At 40.5% G+C, this 13,483-nt stretch overlaps 1 protein-coding gene and 1 pseudogene across 2 annotated transcripts in view; both read left to right on the top strand.

The window, feature by feature from the left end:
- The window catches only part of CDK19 (cyclin dependent kinase 19), a 116,370-nt gene that overhangs the window by 40,593 nt on the left and 62,294 nt on the right, over nt 1-13,483 (top strand). The gene's annotated exons all lie outside the window — the stretch shown is intronic.
- Nucleotides 4,331-7,983, top strand: LOC308521505 (eukaryotic translation initiation factor 3 subunit H-like; annotated as a pseudogene). The gene is made up of 3 exons: nt 4,331-4,407; nt 7,188-7,732; nt 7,874-7,983. The product of its transcript is annotated as a eukaryotic translation initiation factor 3 subunit H-like (transcript).

Below are 13,483 nucleotides of genomic sequence, written 5' to 3'. Positions count from 1 at the left end.
TGATGGTACCTGCTAACACATCTGGTTTTGTTGCTTTGACGAAGGAAGCTCTATAGGTCACTGTGAATCATTGCTTTTACATTAGCATCATAGACTGTGCCAAAGATCACGAAAGAAGTCTTCTCTAGTGTCTTAAAAGTCACTCTTTATTCCTTGAATCACTACCTTGTCAAGAGCTTTTATTGAGAAATGGGAGTAGAATATTGCAGGGAGGTTCATTGATTCTCCAAAGAAAAAGTCTTAACGCACTGGGGAATTCTAATTCATTTGCTGCTACATAACTTGGTGTGAATCAGGGTTTTCAGAACACTTGTCTATTGGATTGTTAAAGCTACTGGCATATTGTAAAAACACACAACCATTCTGCTTACTGTTCTAGCTCTTTATTCAAGAGAAACAGTAGCACCCTTCTAATAATAGTGGTTGATTTTTGTGAGATTGATTTTTTCTTTTAAATTTAATATACTTTCTAATCTAAGCATCCTTTTTAAGTTGGGAGAGTTTAATCTGTTTACATTAATGTGTCTATTCATATATTTAGAATTCTATTCTCTTATTTTTAAGTTATCTGTGTCTGATGCTGTGATTCTCCCCCTCTACCCCTTCTTTTCTGATTTATGAAGTATTGATTGAGTTTTCTTTATTTCCTTTTTTTCTAAACTTCTGGTTTGGAAATAACTTATATTATTTCTAGGTTAGTAATTACTCTTGCATTTTTACATATGTATTTGACTTAAATTCTCAAGTTTATCCAGCTCCCTCCATGCAAGGACCTTAGAAGTTTTTAATTCAGTTATTTTCTTTTATTTCTATTATTTTAGTTCTACCTTGTTTTCACTTAAGCTCTACGCCTAGTCCCCAACTTTGGATATTTTTAGTTTCTTAACAGTCAGCACATATTTAGATCTACTTGATTCTTTTTTTGTGCACACTCCTTATTGAGGTATATTTTTAGTGTTTCTTTAATCAAGGGCTTGTTAAATGACAATTTCTTTTAAAGTTTTTGACCAAAAATGTCTATTTTGTCCCCACTTTTGAAATACAGTTTAGCTGGATATACAATTTGAAGTTTATTCTTCACACTTTGAAGATTTCTCCATGGTCTTCTGGCCTTGGTTATTGATGATGTGATGTCTGTTGTCAGTGATGTCAGTGATGTCTTGGCTTTCCAGGAAGTCTGTGTTCTCCCTGTTTGATTTTAAGGTTTTGTCTTTGCCTGTGGTATGCTCTGCATGCTGCACAATATAAGGCCCAGGACCTATAGCAAACTTCCTTATATTTTGCCAGGCTAGTGGATAGAGTTTTTCTAGTCCTATTTTTCACTGAAGTTCTTCCTGGGTGCTGGGCACTGTGGAGGGGTCTTTTTTCACTACCTCAAATGTACATACCTAAGATACTATCTTCTACTTAAACAAATTGTTTTTTAATGGATTTCAGAGAGGAAGGGGGTGGGGGGGGGGAGAGAGAGAGAGAGAGAGAGAGAGAGAGAGAACGAACCATCAATGATGAGAGAGAATTATTGATTGGCTGCCTCCTGCATGCCCCTTACTGGGGATCAAACCCACACCCGGGCATGTGCTCTGACTGGGAATCAAACTGTGAACTCCTGGTTCATGGGTCAACGCTCGACCACTGAGACACACCTGAGAGGCTATCTTCTATTTTTAAGTGGGAATTTTTGCTTTTACATTTAGTTTGTCATTTTTCAAATACAGTTGACATACAGTATTATATTAGTTTCAGGTATTCACCCCAGTGATTAGATATTATATAACTTACTAAGTGATCATCCTGATAAACTCATACCCATCTAACATCATACATAGTTATTAGAATATTATTCACTATATCCCCCATGCTGTACTTTATATCCCATGATTATTTTTTTTTTAAATATATTTTATTGATTTTTTACAGAGAGGAAGGGAGAGAGATAGAGAGTTAGAAACATCGATGAGAGAGAAACATCGATCAGCTGCCTCCTGCACATCTCCCACTGGGGATGTGCCCGCAACCCAGGTACATGCCCTTGACCGGAATCGAACCCGGGACCCTTGAGTCCGCAGGCCGACGCTCTATCCACTGAGCCAAACAGGCTTCGGCCCCATGATTATTTTGTAACAACTTGGTTGTTACAAAATAATCATGGGATCCCTTCACCTTTTTCACCCATCCCTACAGTATCTGGCAACCATCAGAATGTTCTCTGGATCTATGATTCTGTTTCTGTTCTGCTTGTTTGTTTATTTGATGTTTTAGATTCAATTATTGATATATATGTGTTTATTGCCTTTTATTCATATATTTGATTTTTATGTTTCTTCTTAAAGAATACCGTTCAGCATTTCATGTAATACTGGTTTGGTGGTGGTGAACTCCTTTAGCTTTTTCTTGTCTGTGAAGCTCTTTATCTGACCTTCAATTCTAAATGATAGCTTTGTTGGATATAGCAATCTTGGTTGTAGGTCCTTGCTATTCATCACTTTGAATATTTCTTTGTACTCCCTTCTGGCCTGCATATTTCTGTTGAGAAATCAGCTGACAGTCGTATGGGTATTCCTTGTAGGTAACTAACTGCTTTTCTCTTGCTGCTTTTAAGATTCTCTCTGTCTTTAACCCTTGGCATTTTGATTATGATGTGTCTTGGTGTTGGGCCTCTTTGGGTTTCTCTTGTTTGGGACTCTGCGCTTCCTGGACTTGTAAGTCTACTTTTTTTCCCCAGCTAGGGGAAGTTTTCTGTCATTATTTCTTCAAATAGGTTTACAATATCTTGCTCACTCTCTTTTCCTTCTGGCAACTGCATAATGCAAATGTTGGTATGCTTGAAGTTTTCCCAGAGGCTCCTTACACTATTTTCTTACTCTTTTTTTCTTTTTGCTCTTCTAATTGAGTGTTTTTTTGCTTCCTCATGGGATGGAGCCTGCAACTGAGGTTTGTGCCCTTGATTGGAATTGAATGCATGACACTACAGTCTGAGGGCCAGTGAGCAAAACTTGCTAAGGCTCCTGTTTCTTGTTTAACTTGGGTCTGTCAAAGCCTGTGATCTTCTTAGGCATTTCCAGATAATGTCTGACTATTCTGTAAAGATTATGTAATACTTTAATGTTTCTATAGAGAGACTCTTTGCCATGATTTTAGGTACTGGTTCTCAAAGTGTAGTTCCTAAACCTTCAGTACCAACATTACCTGGGATCATACAGTGCACACTGTTTCTATGTCATTCAGTAGATACTTTTCTTTGTCATGATTTTTAAATTAAAGTTTGATAAAGTTTTTGAACTCATGGGTGGTTCAGTGATGGATACTTTTAACAAGTAGAAATATGAGTTTTATGGCTTGGTTTATTTGTTTTTGTATAGAGAGAGTGCTTATTAATTCTAAGGTATACTGTCAGGTTAAATACTATAAAAATGATACATATGTTGGTATATTTATTATTTCCTTATACTTGAGCATCATTTATTTTTAAAAGTTCTTAAAAGTTAAGTGTTAGATGTGAAATTAAGGAAACATTTTACATCTGTAAATTAATTACTTTTTACTCCCATAATCTGCCTAACCCAAGCTCAGAAGAGAAGTTCAGTGTTATTTACATAACTCCTTTTAGTGATCCCCATGGATTTAAAACATAATTAGCATTGTTGCACTTCCTTCCATAGAGAAAATATATGCTGTCTTAATAAATGTAATATGCTTTTGTTCATGAAGAATATTACTTAGTACTGCCAACTATTTTAGGATGCTAAAATAAAAATATTTACAATCCAAGAATACTTTAAAATTATTCTTGTAAAAGAAAGATATTCCATTGTTTTTGGTTATTCATCATAAAAAAAATGCTGTGAAAAGCAAACTGCATGACATTTCAAGGTGATCATTTAAATTAAGTTTTGCCAAGGTATTAGAACATATGAAATGAATGATAGAACCATTGTAAAGGCATTAAACAGTCATTGGACTTTTAATTAAGTGCAGAAAACCCACATAGTGTCTCATATAAAGGAGTGTTCAGAAAATGCTGGCTTAGTTTAAATGATCAAGTTAATTTTGATGCTCTTAACCTACTAACATAATGTTTTTTTCACTTAGTGAGAAAGCTACTATCGATGTCTACTATATGTTAGTTAGACATTGTAAACTGGCCCTTAGTTCTCCCGGATTGTGAGAGGCAGTCGGACATCCCCCGAGGGGTCCCAAATTGGAGAAGGGTGCAGGCTGGCCTGAGAGATCCCCTCCCCCATGCACGAATTTCGTGCATCGGGCCTCTAGTCTATATTATAAAAGGCCTGTGGCTGTAACGCTGTAACAACCAACGACTGGATGGGGAACCATGAGGAACCGGGTGGGTGGTGGTGGTGGCTGGAGTGAAGCAGCCCAGGTCTCGGGTGCTTGGCGGCGAGCAGGCAGGTGGGGCGGTGGGTGAGTGGGTGGGCGTGGCCAGGCTCGCACAGGTGGGCGGGGCCGTGTGATTTTTGCGCTCTGGTCTTCTAGTAATAATAAAATGAAAATAAGGGTTGTTGGCAAGGATGTGGGAATTGGAGCCTTCATACATTGTTGATGGAAATGTAAAATAGTTTAGATGTTATGGCAAACATTTGGGTGGTTCTACCAAAAGCTAAACATAGAATCACCCTATGACCCATCAGTTCTACTCTTAGGAGTATGCCCAATAGAACTGAAAACAGGTGTTCAAACAAAAACTTGTACACAGACGTTTATAGCAGAATCCTATCTAATAGTAGACAAACATGGTAATTAACCATACCTCCACTACGCTTCCCATTGGCTAATCAGGGCGATATGCAAATCAACTGCCAACCAAGATGGCGGTCGGCAGCCAGGCAGCTGAAGCGAACAGGAGGCTTGGTTGCCCTGGCGATGGAGGAAGCCAAGGTTCCCCGCCTGCTGCTGCCCGTCTCTGAGCTGCAGTCTAAGAAACAATGTTGGAAATACAGATGCTAAACAAACTCCAGAAACTTGCTTTCAGCCAGCCGGCCTCGGAGCTGGAGCTGAAACAGTGTTTCAGTTATAGAACCCAAACAAACCCAGATCAGCAGCCAAGGTCTCAGAGCTGGAGCCGAACCTCAGAGCTAAAGCCGGCTCTCAGTTCCAATGACAGCCATAGAAGGTAAATAAATCCCAGAATGAAAAAAAAAAAAAGGCGAGGTTGGGAGCTTCAGTCACCTGCCAGCCTGAAAACGGCCCTCAGCCCCTCACCCAGACTGGCCAGGCACCCCAGTGGGGACACCCCCCTGAAGGGGATGTGACCAGCTGCAAACAGCCATCATCCCCTCATCCATACTGGTCAGGCACCCCAGTGGGGACCCCCACCCTGATCCAGGACACCCTTCAGGGCAAACCAGCCGGCCCCTACCCATGCACCAGGCCTCTATCCTATATAGTAAAAGGGTAACATGCCTCCCAGCACCGGGATCAGCGGAGCTGCGAGGCTTCCCGAACCCAGGATCAGCGGAGTCACGAGGCCTCACTGCCCCGGTGTCAAGTGGAGCCGCGAGGCCTCACTGCCCTGGTGTCAAGCGGAGCCCCGAGGCCTCCCAGCACTGGTATCAGCGGAGCCGCGAGGCCTCCTGGCCCCTGGAGCAGCATGACGGGGCAGCGCCCAAACCCCCTGATCGCCCTTCGGCTCTGTGTGTGACAGTGGGCGGGGCCACAACCTCCCTATCCACCCAGCTCTGTTCTCGACAGGGGAAGGCACCCCACCCCCGATCAGCCCTGCTCTGTGCCTGATGGGGGGAGCTCCCCAACCCCCTGATCCGCCCTGCTCTGTGTGTGACAGAGGGCGGTGCCCCAACGCCGCTATCGGCCCTACTCTGTGCATGACAGGGGGGAGCTCCCCAACCCCCTGATGGGCCCTGCTCTGTGCGTGACAGGGGAGAGCGCCCCAACCCCTGATCGGCCTTGTTCTGTGCGTGATGGGGGAGCCCCCCTACCCCCTGATGGGCCCCGCTCTGTGCGTGATAGGGGGGAGCTCCCCAACCCCCTGATGGGCCCTGCTCTGTGCTTGACAGGGGGCAGCGCCCCAATCCCCTGATCGGCCGTCTCTGTATGTGACAGGGGTGGCACCACAACCCCCTGATCGGCCCTGCTCTGTGCGTGACGGGGTGGCGCCACAACCTCCCCATCGACCCTGCCTTGAGTATGACAGGTGGCGGTGCCCCAACCCCCCATTCGGCCCTACCCTGAGCGTGACTGGGGGTGGCATCACAACCTCCCGATCCGCCCTGCTCTGTGCATGACGGGGCGGTGACCCAACTCTCCAATTGGCCCTGCTCTGAGCCCGACCAGGGGCTGCACCTAGGGATTGGGCCTGCCCTCTGCCACCTGGGAGCGGGCCTAAGCCGGCAGGTTGTTATCCCCCGAGGGGTCCTAGACTGTGAGAGGGCACAAGTGGGACTGAGGGACAACCTCCCCCCCCCCCCCCCCCCCAGCCAGTGCACAAATTTTCTGCACCGGGCCTCTAGTTATTTATAATAGCCAAAAATTGGAAACAATTTACATATCCGTCAGCTGATGAATGGATAAATAAAATGTAGTATATACATACAATAGAGTATTATTCAGCCATAAAAAGAAGTGAAGTACTGATGCTTGCTGTAAGATGGATATATCTTAATAGCATTAGGTTAAAGAAACCAGACACAAAAAAGCCACATATGGTATGATTCCATTTATATGAAATGTATAGAATAGGCAAAGCCATAGAGACAGAAAGCAGATTAATGGTTGTCAGGATCTGGGATGAGGGCGCATTGGAGAGTAACTGCTTAATTGGTGTGGATTTTCTTTTTGGGATGTTCTGGAATTAGACAGTGATGATAGTTGCACAACATTATGAAGGTATGGGAAGTTACTGAATTGTATGGTTTAAAATGGTCAAGTTTATGTTATATGAATTTTAGCTCAGTAAAAGAAGAATAATGAGTATGATTATAATCCTTTTCTTAGTAAAATATTGCCAAAGTGAAATTTTTAAAATCAAAGGAAACTTTCAACATTGGTATTTTATGCTTAGAAAAATTATAAAATTACATTGTTGAAATATATATGAAGTCAAATAAACATTCTTTCAGGTTTTTGTTTTGGGCCTCATTCAAAGGAGTTTTTGCTAGGTACAAAGAACCTTAGAATAAAGCACTACAGCTCTTTCTTCCTGTCACGCTGGAAAGATGGCATCCCTCGAGGAAGGCACTGGCTGCACCACCAAGTCTTAGCTCCACCCCCTGCACAGCAGGGAAGGGCAAAGGCGGGTCTGGAGATTTAGCCATGAAGCAAGTGCAGCTAGATGGCTTCCTGGTATTAAAGATAATCAAACATAATCAAGAAGGACAAGGAGTGCTTTGGGGCCTGGTTGTAGAAGATCGGCTTGAAACCACCAACTGCTTACCTTTTCCCCAGCACATAGAAGGTGATGCTGACTTTGACAAAGTCCAATATCAGATGGAAATGATGCAGAGCCTTCATCATATCAACATTGACCATCTCCACGGGGGCTGGTATTAGTCTCCACATACTATGGCTGGTTTGTCACCCAAGTGGTCCTGGATTCTTAGTTCAGTTACCAGCATGCCTTTGAAGAATCTGTCGTTCTCATTTACGATCCCATAAAAACTGCCCAACAGTTTCTCTCTCCGAAGGCATGCAAGACTAACTCCTAAACTGATGGAAATCTGTAAAGAGAAGGGTTTTCTTCCTGAAGCACTGAAATAGGAAAGTATTACCTTTGAACACAAATTTGAAGAAGTATTGATTGTAATTAACAATTCGCATCCGATCAATATCCTAATATGGGAACCTGAGAAAAGAAGTCAGCTGTAGCAGGTAATCATGAATTTCTCAGCCTTATTAGCAGCAGTCGTTTGAGAAAGAATCTACAGAGTGGATGAAATGAGCCAAGATATAGTTAAGTATAACACATACGTGAGGAACACAAGTAAACAGCAGCAGCAGAAGCACCTGCTTTAGTAGCACTAGAGTTGAGGAGAACCCCCACTTCCTGAGGAGGATCTGTCTCTGTTCTTCGTGAAATCTGTTAGAAGAAAAATTGTTTATAGATGATGTTAACACTATGGTTCCATATAGGCCTGCTATTTCTAAAGATCAAACATTATTTAATGTTTATTATAAGTTTATTATAATGTTTATTATAATAAATTTATTTGTCTATTCAATGCAGAACATGTAGGGAGTCTTAAGAGTAGTATTTATTTTCCAAACTATGTTCTGTAGAATACTAGTACCTGGAAATGTTGGTAGAATCTCTGTTTTGGAAGGAGGCGGGTTCCATGGTCAGTGTATTTAGGAAAGGATGTTTGCCGCCTGTTGGAGTTCCATAGTGTACCTTAGCCTGTTCAGGGCTTTGAGACATAGTCTAGAAACCTGTTTGACTTAGCATTTCCAAATTTTGGGGAGGGGGAAGCGACTGCATAGCTATTAATATCTTATATAACATCAGTTGAGAGACATTGTCTTAGAGCACTATAAATTTGTACACATTCCTGCATATAAAATTATAGTTATAATCACATTTACATCTGGGGAGATAGCACAGTATACACTTAGTTATGCTTTAACTTATATCCTTTATAATCTAGGCAAAAGCAGTACATTTATTTCTGTTTGAAAATGGTTCTGGCCCTGGCCAGTTTGGCTTGGTGGATAGAGCGTTGGCCTGTGGACTGAAGGGTCCTGGGTTCGATTCTGGTCAAGGGCATGTGCCTTGGTTGTGGGCACATCCCCGGTGGGGGGTGTGCAGGAGGCAGCTGATCGATGTTTCTAGCTCTCTATCCCTCTCCCTTCCTCTCTGTAAAAAAAATAAAATAAAAAAAAATCAATAAAATATATTAAACAAAAGAAAAGAAAATGGTTCTGTTTTGTGATTGCTTATTTCTAAGGGTTCAAATCCAGTAGCTATAAGGGTGATGTGGATTATTGTTGGCAAAGCTATAGACATCTAGTTAGGTATTGCTTTGGTGGATATTCTTGAATTTTGTATTTCCAAAATTTTTGTAACAATCTCTTGTATTTCACTTTGCTTAGAATCATCTATTTCAAGAAAGGATGGGTGGTGGTCAGAGAAAGGTTGAATGGGGGGCTGTCAGGAAAAGGTTTCACAAAGGACAGAGAGGATGCTTGAGCTGAGTCTTGAAGGTGAGTGTCTGAGTATTTGCACTGAGCATCTAGAGGAGCCGTGGGCAAACTACGGCCCGCGGGCCGAATGCGGCCCGTTTGAAATGAATAAAACTATTGGAAAAAAAGACTGACTGTACCCTTTTATGTAATGATGTTTACTTTGAATTTATATTAGTTCACACAAACACTCCATCCATGCTTTTGTTCCGGCCCTCCGGTCCAGTTTAAGAACCCATTGTGGCCCTCGAGTCAAAAAGTTTGCCCACCCCTGATCTAGAGGCAGTTTGGTGTGGCTTGAGGTAGTATGCAAGCAAGAGGCCAGCCAGTGAGAAAGCTGTAGAATCAGGTCAAGGAGCTTCAGTGTTACTTTCAGAAATATTTTTAGGATAACAGAAACTGCTAACTCAGTACCACTGTTTTTGTTTGATCAGATCTTTTAAAAAGTGATCACATTTAATAGATACCAGAGATATCTAGAATTGAGGGATTCTGAAGCGTGGAATTTTATGTGAGATTATGGTTTGTCTTTTTTTTTTTTTAATGACATGAGTCTTACCATGTCACTATATTGACAACTGAAGCTATTTTGGTAGTTTTTTATTTTAAGAACAACACCCTTCCTGAAGGATCTTTCAGTTCTTTCTTCTTCCTTCCCTTTTCCTTAGTTGTGCCAATGCTGTAGGGGTATCTTTAAAGAATTTCTGAGTTAGGAAGGTAGGAAACTGGGAAGAAGATACAATGGTTTAGTAGCTGATTTTCCCATACTTATTTATAAGGAGCCCTGTTCTGTATCATGAGCCAATGTTGCTTGATTTTTTCCCTACTCATTTTTTAAAATTTCAAGTCTTTAACAATTAGATATTTCTTTGAGCTAAAGTTAGCAAATAATTCTGGAAGCAGTCATATGTGAAGTCTAAGCAGATGTTTACTTTCTGTTCCCCATGGATTCTTCACTCTTCATATTTAAAAAATGTTGAAGTCTCTCCTCCCATACAAAGCTAAACAATCTGAAAATACCTCTCTGAGTTCTCAGTGCTCCTCTATTTATAGCCAGGTGGTTTCTCCTCACCATTAACTATCAAGGACAGCTAGCTTTTGTTACAATCTGATTTTACTTCCACTTTCAGTGTAGTTCAAAAAATATTTAATGAATGCCCACCATATGACTGGCCTTGCCTTGTTCTCTGTGCAATAAATAACAATAAACAAGACAGATGTGATATGTATACTCATAGAATTTATCATTTCAGTGGAGAAAAACTATTCTTTCATAGCTTCCTAAATATCTCCAACAGAGGCTGAAAATCCAATAGACAATTCTCTCAACACTTGAAGTAGTCATCTGTTCTCCCTTCTGAGAGGAAGGAAACCCTTCTTGGTTTTTATAACAATACTAGAGGCCTGGTGCACGACATTCATGCACTGGGGTGGGAGGTGGGGTCCCTCAGCCCAGCCTGCTCCCTCTTGCAGTCCAGGGCCACTCGGGGTCTTTAGTGCTGTCTTGGAGGCAGGAGAGGCTCCCGCCACTGCTGCTGCTGCGCTTGCCAGCTTCTGGCTGAGCAGTGCTCCCCCTGTGGGAGCACACTGACCACCAGGGGGGCAGCTCCTGCGTTGAGCGTCTGCCCCCTGGTGGTTAGCGTGCATCATAGTGACTGGTCATTTCGCAATTTGGTTGATTTGCATATTAGCCTTTTATTATATAGGATCCTCTCTTGGGAGAAGGAGGCTTCTCCTTCTCTGGGCACACATACTGAGCCTTTATGTGATCCTTTTTTTCTTAAATGTCTCTTTTTTCCAATGTTTTATTGCCCAAAAGAGCTCTCCACTAATTGCCTTTCTCATCTCTTCATGAAAAACACATCCTGAGTAATCTTCTATCTGTCCTGATGACTCTTCATTTTTTTTGCCTCCAGTTGAGTTCTCTCATATCCAAGCCCACCATCGATATGCACCCATGAACATCTCAAACTCATCATATCTGATTCTAAAATCAACATTGATCCTCATCTCAAAGCTGTAATGCTTTTCCTTGTCTCTAAATTGTACCACTGTCTGTTGAGTTGCTTGTACCATCCTGGATCATTAGGCGTTAGCATATCAGTTACTGAGTCCTATTGAATCTGCCCTTTCCTCTTTTTATTCACTGCCTCCTTTCTGTTCTTACTGCCATTACCCATATCAGGTACTATCTTCCCTCCCCCTCTTTCTTTTAGACTTATTGAACTCATTGCTTCCAGAGTTAGCCTGGGCCTGTGGTCCCAATCTTCTAGAACATAAGTTGATTATCTAAATCTCTTTTGTCATGGAACCCGTGCTCTGAACAACTTTTGACTTCTGGATTATTTGAGAACTTAAAAATATAACTAAAAGGAGTTAGTGATATTGACCACACTTTTAATATGGAATGACCATTTAGCTTACTAAATAGTTAGTATAAGCATATATCTATATGTGAAAACATTAGGATATGTGTAAAAAAGATAAAGAATACAAGAAATAACTTGTTAAATTTCAAATGAGTGGTATATATAATTGCTATAGGGATTTGGAAGAATGAGAGCTCATGAATGAATGGAAAGGAACAAAGGAAGTAAAGAGCAAGCAAGTAGTGGAGGATGAGGGGTAGCTCATAGGGAGGGAGAGATAATGTAAGGTAAGTAGTAAAGATCCATGAAATTGAAGTTAGTGAAAGTTAAAAAAACGAACAAATGAGTTTTCTACAGATGGTATGACTTAATAATATACATGGTTTGGTTGTTATGTTGGTGAAAACAAAGTCTTGATTTCATTCTGCTATAGTCCTTAATTTTACTTAATTTAGTGACTGAACTGTGTTCTTGACTCTGGCTAGTCATTTTGTAGTTACCTTCTTGATCAAACAGGTGATTGGACAATAAATTGTATTTGTAACCCGAACAAACACATCCTTTGACACCAAAAAAGACAAAAAAACCCAAAACAACTAAAAATATGTGCCCTCATGATTTTTTGTTGTACATGTATTTTAACTATGTGGTCTTCTCTCAGTATTCTGAAACTCTCAGCCTCATTTAAAAAAAATCTTTTATTTTGGTGATCTCTTTATGGATAAACAATCTTAACTAAACTTCTTTAATTTCAATATTGTCAATTTTAGAGATGATTAATGTGTATAACTTATACTATTCCAAATACATATGTTAATTTTTTAGAATTCACTCAAGTCTTAGTATATGTTGTATAAATGTCATCTTAGTACATCTTTTTAAGTTTTCTCTCTGAGTTTTCAAAAATTATATTTTTTCTTCATGACCTTTTCAAGTTGGTCATATTAAGAATTGACATATAGAAACTCCTTTTAGCCCTAACCGGTTTGGCTCAGTGGATAGAGTGTTGGCCTGCGGACTGAAAGGTCCCAGGTTTGATTCCGATGAAGGGCATGTACCATGGTTGCGGGCACATCCCCAGTAGGGGGTATGCAGGAGACAGCTGATTGATCGTTCCTCTCTCATCAATGTTTCTAACTCTATCCCTCTCCCTTCCTCTCTTTAAAAAATCAATAAAATATATTTTAAAAAACATAAAATTCATTTTAATATAAAATAATTCTTATTTTTGAAATGGAAATTGTAAGGCCACTAAGATTTTTTCTGAGTATTTTATTCAAAATACTTTTAACATAATATTCTAGAGCAGTGGTTTTTAAACTTTTTTGACTGATTTATTATTGCTTAGGCTCTCTCTCTTGCTTAAAATCTGTGATGTGCACTGGTGTTTTAGATTATTTTCTATTTTAGTTTAGTTTAGGTAATCTCACTTGTTGTGGGGAGTGGAGAATGCTGGCTGCAACTCACTAAACTGATTTAATAATCCACTAAAGGGTTATAAGCTGCAATTTGAAAAATAATGTCTTCGAGTAAATTTTTACAGAAATTAATTTTTAAAAATGCAGAACAGTATAAGGTAGCAAATAAAAATTATAATTTGTTCCTCTGGGTAACTTCTGTTGACATTTTAGAAATATTAAAGAAATATGTGCATAATAAGAATTCAAAAAATACAGAAAGATTTAAAATGAAAAATAAGAAATCTCTATCTTCCTTAATCTGGTTCTTCTGCACAAAAGTAACTACTATAAATGACTTCTTAGATCTTACCAAAGTTTTTAGTCATATGCCAGCACATATATATCTTTAAAAAATACCTAGAGCCCTGACTGGTTTGACTCAGTAGATAGAACATCAGCCTGCAGACTGAAATGTCCCAGGTTCGATTCCAGTCAAGGGCATGTACCTTGGTTGCGGGCACATCCCCATTGGGGGTGTGCAGGAGGCAGCTGATTGATGTTTCTCTC

Source organism: Myotis nattereri, assembly GCF_964212035.1.
Source record: "Myotis nattereri genome assembly, chromosome: 6".
Classification (NCBI taxonomy): domain Eukaryota; kingdom Metazoa; phylum Chordata; class Mammalia; order Chiroptera; family Vespertilionidae; genus Myotis; species Myotis nattereri.
This window is presented reverse-complemented; position numbering and strand designations above follow the sequence as displayed.